Source organism: Manis javanica, chromosome 15, assembly GCF_040802235.1.
Source record: "Manis javanica isolate MJ-LG chromosome 15, MJ_LKY, whole genome shotgun sequence".
Lineage (NCBI taxonomy): Eukaryota > Metazoa > Chordata > Mammalia > Pholidota > Manidae > Manis > Manis javanica.
The window spans coordinates 5,676,443-5,693,493 of NC_133170.1; the positions used below are offsets into that span (position 1 = coordinate 5,676,443).

Below are 17,051 nucleotides of genomic sequence, written 5' to 3' on the forward strand. Positions count from 1 at the left end.
ATCTTAAAATGTTCAACACATATTGCTTAAATAATACAGAAATCAATTCCCAGAGAGAACTGAAGAATTGCCCTGGACTTTTGCTCATGGCCCAGTTATGTCAAATATATATAACTCTTTTTCTGAATCTTAAAAAGTAGTATCAGAGAATATAGGAGGTCATGGTCCCTTCAAACTACTACCTAGCAAATGGTTGGTAAATTACCAATTATAAGTTCATTAATGTCTAAGTTTTAGATATGGAAAGGGATAGACTGAGAAATTCCTTAACTGACATTGATAGATCTTTTCAGTACCTGTATTCTTATTAGTTATCTATTGTCACTGTAACAAATCGCCACAAATTTAGCAGCTTGACAGAACAACTGTTTATCACAGAGTTCATAAGTAGGACATAAGTCTGGCATAATTCTCTCTGGGCTAAAATCAAGGTGCTAACAGGGTGGGGTTCTTTTCTGGAGGCTCCAGAGGAAGCTCCGTTTCCTTGGTCATTTGAGTTGTTGGTAGAATTCAGTTCCTCATAAGACTAAGATCACCATTTCCCTGCCACCTATTAGCTGAAGGCTGAGCCAGCATCTAGAGGCTACCACATTCCTTGGCTCTTGTCCCTGTTCTCAATCTTCAAAGCCAGCAATGCTGAGTCAAATCCCTTCCACACTTGGAATCTCTCTTCTGTCTTATCTCTCTGTCCCTCTCTTTCAATTGTTGATTTTGTTGTCTGTGCTTTTGAGTTAATATCCAAAAAAATAAAAATCAAAGTCAAGACCAATGTTAAGAAGCTTTTGTCCTATATTCCCTTCTAGAAGTTTTACAATTTCAGGTCTTAGGTTTAAGTCTTTAATCTGTTCTGAGTTGATTTTTGTGAATCATGTAAGATAAGGGTCTGATTTCATTCTTATGCATGTGCATATCCAGTTTTCCCAACACCATTTGTGGAAGAAACCATCTTTTCACCATTATATACTCTTCGCATGCTTGCCAAAGGCCAGTCAATTGTACACATGTTGTTTGTTTCTGGCTCTCTGTCATGTTCCATGAGTTTATGTTTTTTTCCCCTTCTTTCTGTTAACTTGGGAGTTTGGTTTGTTTTCTTTTGCTGATTCTTTGAGGTGTGAATTTAGGTTGTTTATTTGAGATCTCTCTTCTTTTTTAATGTGTGTGTTTATCATAAACTTCTCTCAGTACCGTTATTGTTGTTTCCCATAAATTTTGGTATGTTTTGTTCACATTTTCATTTGCTCACGATATTTTATAATTTCTTCTTTGATCCTTTGATTGTTCAAAAGTGTGTTTTTTCCACATATTTGTGAATTGTTCAGTTTTCCTTCTGCTTTTGATTTCTAGTATCATTGTGTATGGTCACATTCTTAATCTTCTTAAATTTGCTAAGGCTTGTTTTATGACCTAATTTGATTTATTCTGGAGAATGTTCCATTCATTCTTGAAAAAAAAAAAAGTCTTCTGGTGTTGGGTTGAATATTCAACATATTCAACCTAAAAGACATTTTAGGTCCTTTTGATCTTCAGTGTTTTCAAGTCCCCTATTTCCTTATTGATTTTCTTTCTGGATATTTTTTACCTGCTTTTAAATAAACATTTCCACAGTAAAATGGTGAAAAAGTGGGTCTGAAAGAATTACCTTAAGTGATCATGATATGTAGTCAATACAGGCACGTGCATGAGGGCTCCGGACGTCCGTTCCTGGAGGCACTTCGGAGTGGTGATCAGTATGAGCGGCTGTTGATGGAGCGACGCCATTTCAACGTATGATTCAAAATCTTTGAATAAACCCTAACTGTTAGGAAACTGCAACTCTGAGAGGCAAAGGAATGTTGTGAGTATTTTATGTACAGACTCTGGTATTAGACTGTCTGGGTTTAAATACTGCCTCTCCCCATTACTAGTAGTTACTAGTACTGCTACTGTTATTATTATTTGTATAAATAATATAAAGAAGACAAAGAGGAAGAAAGTCACCTACAGTCATCATGTGACTGGCAGGAAGCTCAGTCTCTCTTAATTGGAGCCTCCCTTATGATCTGGGGTGAAGTACTTCTCTGTCCTCTTTTTCACTGCTGTTGGGATAAAGTCCAAATGCCTTAATAATTAGATGTTTATGTTTTTTTTTTACTAGGGTTTCAATCATCGCCTTCCCTCATCATATGCTTTAACTACTCTGGTTTACTTAATAGTTCTCAAACATAAACTTCAAATCTCCGTATCTTTGGTCATTTTTTCCCTGTGTTGGACTGTCTTGTCCTGTCTTTTTACATAGCTGGCAAATTGTTATTATGATTTAAGACATGGCTGTCTTAGTCAGAGATGTTTGGGTGCAGTAACAGAGGCTTCCTTAAGCTAGATTTCATGAAAACTGAATTTAATAGGATACATAAGATATCAATCAGAACCAAAGGTCACGAAGCGTAGGCAAGCCTCAGAACTGAAGTTAGAAATTGGAAATGTTCTAGAAACAAAGCTCTTTTCCCCTCTCTTCTCTCCGTGAATGTAACTGGCTGCCATTAGGAAGTTAAAAATATAACCAAAAGTCCACTAATTGGCTCCTAGTAGCTGATTTGGGGTCTGATCACCAGATTGGTCAAAAAACTCATTATACCCAGCTCTGAATTCTAGTTTGGCAGTAAACCTAATTTCACAAGATAACTAACAAGTTCAGCAAGAGAGTGAAAAGAATTTGCCTTTCTGAAAAAAGACTCATTTGCTATTAACTGGCTTAATATTGTAGTAAATAAAAATATAACATGCCCTTCTTTAGGAATAATTACTGGAAGACTTTGGAGAAAAAAAGGCATATCATTCATCACAGCCTTCTATTCAGAAATAAACTAAAGCCTTTCCTCTCAATAAATGTAGATATAAGTTTAAAAGGCTGAGTGTAAAAAGTCACTGCTTAACTGCAAAGTCACATTTGGTGGCATGATGAGAACTAATTAAAAGTATTTGCTACCTCAAATGTCCTTAGAGCCATTTCCTTAGACCCATTTAGCATTTTTATCCTATGATTTGAAGTTTTCAAAGGTACATTGTTCTTTTCTCTTTTCTAATTTTTCTAAATTATATTAGGCAGACTGAATGTTTATAGAAAAATATCAAAAGAACTTGAAAATTTTCCTTTCATTTCCTATGATTTATTTTCAGGAGAACTAAACAAGGTATATGACTTAATCTATTACAAGAAAAGGTGTTTATATGTTTGTTTTCTCTAAAGCAAAAACCTGAATGGTAACTTAAGAGCATCTCTCATGAGGACAAAGGGCAGACCAATAAACATGGTCAACCCTAGAAGGGGAGGAAACCTGGAAGTGGAGAAAATTCATGGATTTATGGAGTACATGGAGACTGAACAAAAGCTTTCTCCCCATAAAAAAGAATAATTCTGTTCTATCAGTGCCTTCAGTGCCTGAGTCATTCAGTAATTTAATTTCCTCCTGTTAAAGAATTTAGGGCCTTAAAAGGGAATACTGTGACCTGAGAGGCAGCCCATTGTAACTTGGTGTGGACTGGTTTATCAGTTATCTCAGTGTATCAAATGATAACATCTTAGCTTAAAGAAAACTACCTTACCTGAGATGGGCAGCTTTCATTGGGACTGGAAATATCTTGAATTGAACCTGCTGCATAGAAGTCATGGCAGATCGGAACAAGAACAGCTGCGTGGAAGACATGGAGGAAATAAGGATGGATTTACGTCCCTTCCCGGGGCAGAACCACGGGCCTCCTATGCTGGGTTGTTCCCTGCAGCTGTCAGGCAACTTTCTTGAGAAGACTGCATTTCTCCTGCGGAAATGCAATCACTATTCCATTTCATGACAAATAGGCTTTCCTCTCAATTGGTTACTATTGTCACTTACTAAAGAGAATGGAGGTGGAGGCTGTTTGATTTTAGAAAAACTTCCTGAAATTTTTCGGGTTGAAAATCCAGTTTGAAGTGACCCTGCAGTTGTCTCAGTAGCTGTTTTTATATAAAGCTTCAAACCCAGCCTGGATTAAGGCTGATTTAATAAATTCCTTTTCTATAAGGAATTTTCCTATCTGGACAACAGAATCTTGATTACAAAGTTGGTTGGAGTTTACTTGACTTAGTTATCCAGCTGAAAATGAACAAGAAAGGGTTTTAAACTGAGGACTTATGAAGACGGTAAGGGACATATTTAATGGTGACTAAATCTACTTTACAGTTAACTCGAACATAATTATATACAACAAACTACATAATTATTATGTGGGTTCTGATATTAATGGTAATTTCTCTTCATTAGGAATTGTGAAACCTGTTTGCTACGGAGAACACTTTGTTTAGTCAAAGGAAGTCTTTCTCTCTGATTCACTTTTAATTATCTTTTTTCTTTATTTTAGGCATCCAAGTTTTCTGCTTTTTCTTCTACATGTGATTTACCCTAATCACTTTGGTGGTAATATTAGGGATGGTGATTTCTTTGATATTATCAATTAAAAAGCTGTCAATCTCTTAACCTGAAATTGCTCTATTTTAAATGTAAAATTTTAAACAGAATATCATAAACTGTATTTATTTAAAAAATAAATCTGTTTCCCCTTTTAGTATGAAATAGCATATATTTATTATAAAAATTTAGATAAAAAGGAGAACATAAGAACCATCCATTAGTCTACTATACTGTATATATTCTTCAGATTTTTAGTGCATCTTCCTGTACATAAAAATTCAAAGCTATTGTATATTGTTTGTACCCCTTGTTTTTCACTTAACATAAGTTTCTTCCCTTTTCCATAAACATACTTCTTTATGTTTAGATTGTGTTAGAAATAGAGAGACCATCAACTTAATATAGACTGTTATATATTTAGGAAACCATCTGTGAACCTTATGGTAACCAAAAACCTATACTAGATACACAAAAAAATTAAAAGAAATCCAATCACGACATTAAAGAAAACCACCAAATAATAAGAGTATAACACAGGCAGAAAGGAACACAGAAGAACTACAAAAACAGCCAGAAAACAATCAATAAAATGGCAATAAGTACATACCTATCGATAAGTTCCTTAAATGTAAATGGACTGAATGCACCAACCAAAAGACATAGGGTGACAGAATGGGTAAAGAAACAAGACCTGTCTCCATGTTGCCTACAAGAGGCTCACTTCAGACCTAAATATGTACATAGACTGAAGTGAAGGGATGGAAAAAGATATTCCACGCAAATAATAGGGAGAAAAAAGCAGGAGCAGCAGTACTTGTATCAGACAAATAGACTTCAAACAAAGAAAGTAACAAGAATCAAAGACGGACATTCCATAATGATAAAGGGGTCAGTCCAGCAAGAGGATATAACCATTCTAAATATCTATGCATGCAAAATAGGAGCACCTAAATATGTATAACAATGCTAACAAAACTAAAGGGGCAAATAGTCTGTAACTCATCATATTAGGGTACTTAAACACACCACTTACATCAACAAACAGATAAACCAGACAAAAAGTAAATAAATAAACAGAGGCATTGAACAAACACTAGGTAAGATGTGCTTAACAGATATATACAGAACATTCCACCCAAAAGTAGCTATATACATAGTTTTCTTAAGTGTACAAAAATGTTCTCCAGAATAGATCACATATTAGGAAACAAAAAGAGCCTCAATTAATTTAAAAAGATTGAAATTGTATCAAGCATCTTTTCAGATCACAATAGTATGAAACTAGAAATAAATTACACAAAGAAAACAAAAATCCACAAAGACATGTAGGCTAAACAACTTGTTTTTAAATAATCAATGGATCAGTGAACAAATCAGAGAAGAAATCAAGCAATATAGAAAGAAAAAATGAAAACAAAAAAATACAATACTTCAAAATATGTAGGACACTGCAAAGGGATTCTAAGAGGGAAGCACATAGCAATACAGGCCTACCTCAAGAAACAAGAACAATCCCAAATAAACAGTTTAAACTCACAATTAAAGATACCAGAAAAAGAAGAACAAATGAACCCAAAGTTAGTAGAAGGAGGGACATAATAAATTCAGCACAGAAACAAATAAGATAGAGAAGAATAAAACATTAGAAAAAAAATCAGTGAAACCAAGAGCTGGTTCTTTGAGAACATAAACAAAATAGAAAAGCCCTAGCCAAACTTATCAAGAGAAAGAGAGAGATGGCACAAATAAACAAAATGATTAATGAAAAAGGAATATAATCACAATGGATATCACAGAAATACAAAGAATTATTAGAGTTCTATGAAAATTATATGCCAATAAATTGTACATCCTAGAAGAAATGGATGAATTCCTTTAAAAAGTACCTTCCAAGACTGACTCAGGAAGAAACAGAAAATCTGAGTAAACAAATTACCATCAATGAAATTGAAATGGTAATCAAAAAATTCCCAGCAAACAAAATTCCATAACCAGATGGCTTCACAGCTGAATTCTCCCAAACATTTAAAGAAGAGCTAATACCTATCTTTCTTAAGGTATTCCAAAAAATAGAAGAGAAGGGAATACTTCCAAACTACTTCTTTGAGGCCGACATCATTCCAATACCAAAACCAGGAAAAAACACTACAAAAAAAGAGAAAAGTTTAGACCAATATCCCTGATGAATATAGACACAAATATTCTCAACAAAATATTATCAAACCAAATTCAAAAATACATCAAAAGTATCATCCAAAATGACCAAGTGGGATTTATTCCAGGGATTCAAATATGGTACAATATTTGAAAATCAATCAATATGATATACCACATTAGCAAAAAAGGATAAAAACCACATGATCATCTCAAAAGATTCTGAAAAAGCATTTGACAAAATTCAACATTCATTCATGATAAGAACTATCAACAAATTGGGTACATAGTGTACATAACTCAACACAATAAAGGCCATATATGACAAACCCACAGCCAACATCATACTAAATGGTGAAAAGCTGAAAGCTTTTCCTCTAAGATTAGGAAGAAGACAAGGATGTCCAGTCTCACCATTTTCATTTAACATAGTACTGGAAGTCCTAGCCATGGCAATTAGACAAGATAAAGAGCTAAAAACCACCCAAATTAGTAAGGAAGGAATTAAAGTGTCACTGTTTGCAGATGACATGGTACTATATATAGAATATCCTGAAAACTCCACCAAAAATACTGTTAGAACTAATACCTGGATTCAGCAAACATGTAGGATACAAAATCTATACACATAAATCTGTTGCATTTCTATATACTGACAATAAACCAGCTGAAAGAGAAAGCAGGATAACAATTACACTTACAATTACACCAAAAATGAATTAAGTAATCTATCCCCATGTTCATGGATAGGAAGAATTAATATTGTCCAAGTGGCCATCCTGCCCAAAGCAATTTAAAGATTCAATGCAATCCCTATCAAAATACTAATGGCATTTTACAATGAAGTAGAGAAAATAATCCTAAAATTCACATAGAACCACAAAAGACACTGAATACCCAAAACAGCTCTGAGAAAGAACAAACTGGGGGTATTACATTCCCTGATTTCAAGCTCTACTACAAAGCTACCATAGTCAAAACAGTATGGCACTGGCACAAGAACAGACCCATAGATCAGTGAAACAGAATACAGAGCCCAGATATAAACCCACACATATATGGTCAACCAGTATAAAGTAAAGGAGCCTTGAAATACAATGCAGAACATTTTCTTCAATAAATGGTGTTGGGAAAACTGACAGGTGCAAGAAAGTGAAACTGGATTACTGTCTAACCCCATATACAAAAGTAAACTTGAAATGGATTAAAGACCTAAATATAAGACACAAAACCATAAAACTCATAGAAGAAACATAGGCAAAAGTCTCTTGAATATAAGTATAAGACTTTTCTTTCTGGACACATCTCCCTAGGAAGGGAAAAATCAAGAATAAACAAGTGGGACTACATCAAACTTAAAATCATCTAAATAGCAAAGGACACCATCAGTAGAACAAAAAGGCAATCTATAGTATGGGAGAATATATTTATAAATGATTTAGCTGGTAAGGAGTTTACATTCAAGATATATAAAGAACTCAGATGCGTAAACACCAAAAAAAAAACCCACAAAAAAACCAACAACAAAAACAAATCACCCAATTAAAAAATGAGTGGAGGTACTGAATAGATACTTTTCCAAAGAAGAAAAACAGAAGGCCAACAGGCACATAAAAAGATGCTCCTCATTGTTGATATCAGGAAAATGTAAATCAAAACCACAGTGAGATACCACCTCAGACTAGTTAGAATGGCCACTATCCAAAAGACAAGACATGAGTGTAGCTAAGGATGTGGAGAAAAGGGAGCCCCTCTGCACCGTTGGTGGGAATGTTAATTGGTGCAGCCACTGTGGCAAACAGGATGGGTTGGTGATGAGGGTGAGGGGGCAAGGGGCACCAAAATTTTCAGTCATGTTATAGGTTTGTCACAGGGATGCATAAGCACTCCTCCTGGAGCAGACGGCAAGGGCACATACCAAAAAGTGAGTGTTTCTGGTTTGTACAAAAGCAAGGATTTGTATGTGATTGTGTCTTCTATTGTGGACTCCCAGATACTAAAATAATGATAACAAATACATACATATTGTTCCTCTTTTAATTGTCAGCATATTCAGACTTACCTTCTGCTTCAAAACACATTTCAGCATCTTCACCTGCATGCTGAATGCCTACCGTGTTTGTTAGATCTCACGCTTTCTCCTCAACCATTCTCTGTAAGCAGAAGGGAGTACCAGATACTTGTTTCTCTGCTAATGTGAGTTATGGTCTTAACCAACAATGATTTGGTTTTAAACAAAACTTTTCCTTTAAAAATACTAAAAATTTATCTCCTGAACTTCATTTTGTTCCACGTTGTCATGATGCATTTTTCACTCCTCAGCTGCCTCAAATTCTAGTGTTCTTTGAGATTTCTCTTGAAGTTGTTTAAGATGTTTCTTGATTCCAGATCTTCTGATTCCCGATTTTTCTTGTCCACAACCCAGTATGACACCCAGCCTCTGCCACCATCACTCCATCCTACTTATTTCTTCCCCCTTGTCATTGCTATTTACTTGAATCCCATTTTCACCTCACTGTGCTGGCTAGTTACTCTTGATTGCAACTTTGTCCTATCCTTTGTTTCCTGTCTTGAAGGGCTGTTTCACTTTTGTGGCAGTGTGAAAATTTAGAAGGAAACATGGTTTGGTTTCCTACCTGAAATCTTTTCAGGCTGAGCCTGCTTCTCCTTCTCCCAAGGTCAACGAGTTCTAGGCTAAGAGACCTATACACATAGCAGGTTCCAGCTAAAAGCACTGAGCACTCCACTTGTAGTTCTATGTCTTTGACTTTGGCTTCCAGAGACTGTCTTGGTAAACTGCGTTCTTTTCCTGTATTCCGAGTTCACAGGGACTGAGATTCTGCCTCATTTTCTTGTTACACTGACAACATTTTCTGCCTGCCTTCTCAATTCTGCCTAGTAGGCTTCACCTCAAATAACCTCTTTCTCCATCTCTGACTACCTGCCCCAGCTGATAACAATAGGACAGCCACTCAGGGTGACCTTGGCTGATTTCCTGCCCCTTAGACTTTTGGCCTTCATTGCTCTATCCCTACTTTACTGAACAGCTTGATTTTCATCTCAGTTCCAGTTTCTTGTATTTGGAGGTTTTGTTCTTGGTTCCCTTAGATTTATCCCTAGAATAACAAAATCCCATCTTTGTTGACATGTTTAAAATCCCCTTCTTTTGATTCTCTGGCATGTCTTATCAGTGTTCAGTCCTTGGTGCAGAAATCTACTCTATTGCTCTATTGCATATAGAAATTTCTTCGATATTCCTTAATTCAATGAGACCACTAATGCTCCTAACACTACTAAAAACCTATTTTCCTTAAAGCCATTTTTGTTTTTCTTCCTTATGAGTAGTGAATCCTGAACATTCCTACTTACTGACTAATCTAGCAAGACAATTCACTTCATTATTGTCTACAAGTTCCAGCGGATTCTTCAGGGTAATGGTGTTTCTGATTTAAATGAATAAAATATTATTCACTTCAAAAGCTTTTAGAAACATTTGTTTACTGTTACTTAAAAGACTGTAACCTCAGGCTATAAATATGCTTATACTGCACACATATTTCTTTCAGATTGTTCATCTTTCTTCTCCCTCTGAGTATTGCGATTCCCGTTGAATTGAAAATGGTATTGTGGAGTATACCCTCTTTTTTGTAAGCAGAGATGACAGCTCTCAGTTTTACCAAATCAACAAAGTTTGAAAGCCACAGCATTCTTTTAGTCTATTTGCACTAATAGGAAAATAATTATTGGACAAGCAGATGTCTGGTTTTTTCACACAACTTCTGTCTTTGCTAAACCCATAAATGAATAAAAAGCAAATGATACAATATTTGATTTGCATATCTAGTTACGAAAATCCACTTCGATTTAATAATCATTTGTAGTAATATCCTAAAAGCCCATAAGATGGTATTTCACTTAGGTTTGGACACATCTAACAGAAACCCCAAATGACAGTGATTCAGACACGATCAAAGTGTCTTTCTCTCTCTTTCATAAAATTCTGAAATTAGATAATTCAAAGCTGTTACCGTGGTCTAAGAGTAAACAGGTACCCAATCTGCTTCTAGAGTTCGTTGGTGGTGTGACATTCATGCTGAACTTTCAAAGTAGAGAGAAGTCCAGGAGTCAGACCTGTTTCAAGCAACAAGACAATGAACTTGGGTCACCTCAGGCACATCCCTTCTTGTTAAGGACATGGTCCAGCCATGTTACACACCACTTCCGTTGACATTCTCTTAATGACAGTTCGGCCAAGGGACCACACCTATTTGTGAAGGAAGCTGGAAATGAAGTCTGTACTCTGACTAGCCATCGCCATGTGCCTAGGGACAGCCATCTGTCTATGACATAGCTGAAATACTTTATATGCAAATTTTATTATAATATAATGGTACCCAAACCTTGGTCCACCAAATGTGAAACCCGACACATGAACTAGAGAAAGCTGAACGGTCTGATTGAAATGGCAGGCACAGAATGCCACCTGTGTCACTCGTATGCCCCTGTGCCCTGTAATCCACTCTCATAAGAGATCCAGGCCTCTCTCTTTGTCTTACAGGTGGCATCTTCTTCATACATCTCCTCACATTGCCTTCTCTCTATGCATATGTTTGTCCATATTTCCCCTTCTTAGAAAGACACCAGTGAAACTCTGGGGGGGAAATCCCCCAGGGAAAATGACCTTTGAAACCAAAATCAGTCAAAGGGAGAAAAAGTTTATGAAACCCATTTATTTCTTACAAGCAGTTCACTTCTGTTCTCCAACCCGGCTGCAGAAGAAGAGACCCTCACTCAGCCTCTCCGGTCCAGATAAGCCCTTGCTCCCCCAAGTAATTACCTACTTCTCTCCGTCCCCTGGAAACACCCATTGTATGGAGATGAACTAAAGCCAGGTGGGACATTCTGGAAATACTGCAATTTTACCCACACTGATTTTAACTTGACTCTCTCCATAAAGACCCTATCTCAAAATAAAGTCACATTTTGAGGTGCTGGGGGTTAGGACCCCCACTTATGAATTCTGAGGGAACCTAATTCAACCCATGAAAGGCAGTATCTCAAATCCTTGCCCAAGAATTCCCCAAAGTTTTTAATTAATGATATTGTACATAGGAGTTGAGATTTTAAGGATTATTTTATTTCCTGATCAGTTTTTCTTAAGTAATGTGGGAGAGACAATATTGCTGTCTTCTCACTACTTCTCCTCGACTAGCACAAAACACAAGTTCTACTCATCTGTCTCTCCAACTTAATTAAAAAAAAATCAACCTGAAGCCATAAAGTCAAATTAAAACCCCACTGTGCTAGAGTATATACAAAGGCTTAATAATAATAATCTAGGGTGGCAAATATACCTGCAATTACTAAAAATATATGAATTCTAAAATTTAGTAGAAATGTTATCTAATAGTCAAGAACCTTAAGTCAGTTCTGAAATGTTAATTGTTTTCATTAGCAATGTCCTTGTTTCCCTGAAAAAATGGTAGTGTTTATGCTCTCACATAATATATTAGCATCTGCTTTGTTTTTTTTTCAGCCCCCAAGGAAAAGAAAATTATGTTAACCTCTTTCTCTGCGAATCCATCAGTCACTGTAAATGGCGAGCCTGTACTCTGCACAAATACAATGTTTCATAAGCATGAAAATATGAAAAAGAGCAACAAAACATGTTGCTTCCCTGGAAAATCAGTCGAAGCAGTACCGTAACTTGGAGAAAATGGAGAAAATATATGACCATTCCCATCATCACAATTTAGTGCCCAAGTATCTCTGAAGGAAAAGGTAAAGGGGCTCTGTGAAATATGGCAAACACCAACAAAGTATGATAAAAATAAAAATTAGCTTTTTGTTTGCAAGAGCGAATCCTGCAACACTTTCATTAAAATGGAAATTTAAAACATAGGTGTACAAGCCCAGCCTCATTGCTACATCCTCTCTTCCCTTACCAGATTGTGCCTCTGTGATTGATGCCTTTGGGAGGAAAGGAGACAATGGATAATAGGTGTTTACTAATGTATGAACATCGAAAACACAATCTGTCTGATTTAACTCATTTTTTAGTTAAAACAAAAAACATTTTCTTCATTGGCTAGTACATACGAATCTTTGTCTAGGTGTTGTGAAAGTCAGACTTTAAGGGGAGCTGTGCAACTCACTTTCAAAGATTAGGTTAGCGGGTGTCAAAGAAAGCTGAAAGTAATTAGTTATGAATTGGAACTGTTCAAGTTCAATTTTATTAATACGCTGAAATAGGGCATCATGGGTAAAGACCAGTATGAATAAATGCACTTTCTGGGATTGGAGTCATGTCCACCTTCCACATAACAAATCGAGTCCAGCCTTCTCACAGTAGGGACTGGGAATTCGTATGTGTGGTGTACACACACTAACACTTGACTGTGTAACAAAGTCAGACATCTCTGTAGTAGGGTAGTGCTGTTAGCTAATTATAGCCTAGGAAGAAAAATTGCTAAAATGTACTTATATTTTCAAGGGAGAAATGACTCTTTTTCATGCCCTTGATTTGGAACCAATAAAGTGATTTTATCTTTCTTTTTTTGCAGAATAGATTCTTTGATCCTGGCCACTGGCATTTGGCTTCCACTCTCACCAGGCATTCAACAATCACATTCATCAACTGGACAGAAGACTTTTAGGAACTGGCTGAGAGTCTACAATGGGGAATTGACTTTTTTTTTCTTGCTTCTGTTTTCTTTTCATAATAAGATGTGTGTTCCTTGTAAATAACTTCCTTAACCGTGGTACCGCCCAGGGAGTCTATGCCATCACTGGACCCAGCTAACCTAGTTAGGATGGTGGGGCCCTGGGGTCCAGCAATATTCAGATCGGCCGGGCCCCACTGTTCCCTCCTGTCACTGCTTCTTGCCATGGCTAGAAAGAAAGGGCAACTGTAATTACTTCTCAAAAAGCAGGTGCTGGGAAGGCAGTTTTTTAGTGATAGTAAAAGGAAGTTAAATTAATGGACATACAGAGGAAAACAGAGTAGAATTTGAAAGGTCAAAAGAAAGCTTATTTTAGAAAGACATACTGTTTCTCTTTTTCTCTCTCTCTCCCTTTATTTTGTCCTGGTCAGGATTTAACAGTTCTCTCTTGCTTTCTCCTTTAAAAATTCCTCAAGGGGAAACACTCATGAAGACATACATCGTTGTAGGTACACTTGTGGGCACAACATATGTTTTTCTGTAGTGATTTGAGATATTACAATAGAAAGAAATAACCTGCCATCTGGGGGGCATGATTGCAACCCTGGGAGAAGGTGCATGGATGGGCCAAACAGACTCCTCAGCCCAGAGTGGCTGAGCCAGGAACCTCTCTGCTTTCCCAGTGGGGACTGCGGTGGCTCAGGACCCTGTGGAAACCACAGGCGTCCTCCCTTCTAGGGTCCCAGAAGCCTGGTCCCCTTCCCTCATCAGAGGATTGAGCTCATGGAAGAAATACTATAACACTTCAAAGTGAGTGTTCCTCCAAATCGTCTGAGCTTATAAAAACACACACCTCTAAGCTAACCCCAGGAATACAGAGGTTTTCAAAGGGCCTGAGTGTGTACAGAGCTAACAAGAGTGTCAAAATCTGGTTATCTGATCCCCACTGAATGGACAGAAGAGGAGGTCAAGAAGGTGGCAGGATGGTGGAACTGTTTATGCAAATATTGAAATAACCAAAAATAACAGAGGCATTGTATTGAGAAAATGACTGATTGTGAGCCCGTAGTTAAGATCTATAATGCTTGTATTAAGTTCACTCATTAAATCAATATTTACTGAATGCTTTCAGGAGAGTCCTATTCTAGATCCTAGAGATAAAATAAATATGATTTCTTCCCCATCAGTTTTCCATCCCAAAGATTATAAGGTGCTATTAAAAGAAATTAACTCTTGATTTATTATTTTCATCACTGCTTAAAAGACTGGAATAGGTCCTCAGTGGGCCATCTTACCTGCAGACAATTTCCATTATTCTGGATGAATCGCCATCTTTTTTTGTTTTGCTTTGAACTCTTAGTACAATAAGTATAGCAATTTAGAAATGGGCCTTTGAGAATATAAGACTAAATAAGTAATACCATGGAAATATTTCCTTTGGCTATAACCAAATTTTTTTGCCATTAAGTGCAAGTAACTTGATTCAGTATCTTTAATAGATAACAGGCTTATTTAGATTGTCTATTTCTTCTTGTATTAATTTTGGCAGATTGGGTCTTCAAAAAAAAATCCCATTTCACCTAGGTTATCTCGTTTGTGGCATTGACTTGTTCATAGTATTCTTTTATAATTCCTTTATGATACTTTCACTGTCCATGGCATTTGTAGTGATGTTTCTCTTTCATTTCCAATATTAGTAAATTTTGTCTTCTCTTCTTTTTCTTCATTAGCCAGGCTAGAGGCTTATCAATTTTATTGATCTTTACAAAGAAAAGCTTTTGGCCTTGTTGATTTTTCTCTGTTGACTTCCTGCTTTCAATTTCAGTGATTTTTTGCCATAAATTTTTTATTTCTTTATTTCTGCTTAAGTTGGATTTAATTTGCTCTTCTTTTTCTAGTTTCCTACTTTAGATGAATTATGAATTAACTTATTTTATATTACTGATTTTAAATTTCTCTTTTTAATCTATGCAATCAATTCTATAGGTTTCCCTCTAAGCACTGTTTCTGCTGCATACCACAAATTCTGAAAAGTTGTGTATCCATTTTCATTTAGTTCAAATTTATTTTTTTAAATTTCTTTTCAGATTTCTTCTTTAACCCATGTGTTATTTGGAAGTGTGTTGTTTAATCTCCAAGCATTTGGGGTTTTCTCAGTTATCTTTCTGCTATTAATTTCTAGTTCAATGCCTTTGTGGTGACAGCAGACATTGTATGATTTCTATTCTTTGCTAAATTTAAGGTATATTTATGGCCCTGAATGTGGTCTAACTTGGTGCATGTTCAACATGAGCTTGAGAAGAAGGTGTAATCTTCTGCTGTCGGAATAAGTAGTTCATAGATGTCAATGAAACCCACGGACGCAGCTGATGAGTCCAGCTGTGTCCTTCCTGAAGTTCTGCCTGCTGCATCTCTTCCATTCTGAGCGAGGAGTCTTAAAGTCTCCAGCTGTAATAGTGGGTTTCTCTATTTCTCCTTGCAGTTCTATCAGTTTTGCCACATGTATGTTTATGCTCCTTTCTCAGGCGTACACACTTGAAGGACTGTCATGTCTTCATGGAGAACTGACCCCTTTAGATTTACATAATGCTGCTCTTTATGCCTGGGGATTTCCCTTGCTCTGCCCTGTCTGAAGTTAATACAGCTACTCCTACTCTTTTTAGGTTATATGTTTCTCCACCCCTTTATTTTTAATCTATGTCTTTATATTTCAAGTGGGTTTCTTGCAAACAAAATACAGTTAGGTCTTCTTTTTTGGATCCACTCTGACCATGTCTGTCTTTTAGTTGGTACATTTTTGTTTAAAGTGATTGTTGATACAATTGGATTCATATCTACTGTATTTGTTCCTGTTCTCTGTTGCCTCTGTTTTTTTTTAATTCCTATTTTTGTCTTTTCTTTCCTGCCTTCTGTGGTTTTGATTGAGCATTTTAAATGATTGCATCTTCTTTCCTTTCTTACCATATCAGTTTACTTCTTTTTTCATTCTTTTACAGTGGTTGCCCTAGAATTTGCAATATATATATTTTAATTTTGTTCTCATTAATCTACAATTACATGAAGAACATTATGTTTACTAGGCTCCCCCCTTCACCAAGTGCCCCCGACAAACCCCATTACAGTCACTCAGTGCAGTAAGATGCTGTAGAATGACTACTTGTCTTCTCTGTGTTGCACAGCCCTCCCCATGCCCCCCCCCACATTATACGTACTAATCGTAAGGCCCCCTTTCTTTTTCCCCACCCTTATCCCTCCCTTCCCTCCCATTCTCCCCAGTCCCTTTCCCTTTGGCAACTGTTAGTCCATTCTTGGGTTCTGTGAGTCTGCTGCTGTTTTGTTCCTACAGTTTTTGCTTTGTTGTTATGCTCCACAGATGAGGGCAATCATTTGGTGCTTGTCTTTCTCCGCCTGGCTTATTTCACTGAGCATAATATCCTCCAGCTCCATCCATGTTGTTGCAAATGGTAGGATTTGTTTTCTTCTTATGGCTGAATAATATTCCATTGTGTATATGTATCACATCTTCTTTATCCCTTCATCTACTGATGGACACTTAGGTGGCTTCCATTTCTTGGCTATTGTAAATAGTGCTGCAATAAACAGGGGTGCATTTGTCTTTTTTCAAACTGGGCTGCTGCATTCTTAGGGTAAATTCCTAGAAGTGGAATTCCTGGGTCAAATCGTATTTCTATTTTGAGCTCTTTGAGGAACCTCCACATTGCTTTCCACAATGGTTGAACTAATTTACATTCCCACCAGCCGTGTAGGAGTGTTTCCCTTTCTTCGCATCCTCGCCAGTATTTGTCGTTCC

The 17,051-nt window shown here is 36.6% G+C and overlaps 2 long non-coding RNA genes across 2 annotated transcripts in view; one reads left to right on the plus strand and one right to left on the minus strand.

Moving 5' to 3' along the window:
- The window catches only part of LOC140846576 (uncharacterized), a 181,575-nt gene that overhangs the window by 30,300 nt on the left and 134,224 nt on the right, over nucleotides 1-17,051 (minus strand). The gene's annotated exons all lie outside the window — the stretch shown is intronic.
- Nucleotides 1,730-14,223, plus strand: LOC140846638 (uncharacterized). The gene is made up of 3 exons (XR_012125973.1): nucleotides 1,730-1,834; nucleotides 12,115-12,359; nucleotides 13,142-14,223. It is a non-coding gene; the product is annotated as an uncharacterized lncRNA (long non-coding RNA).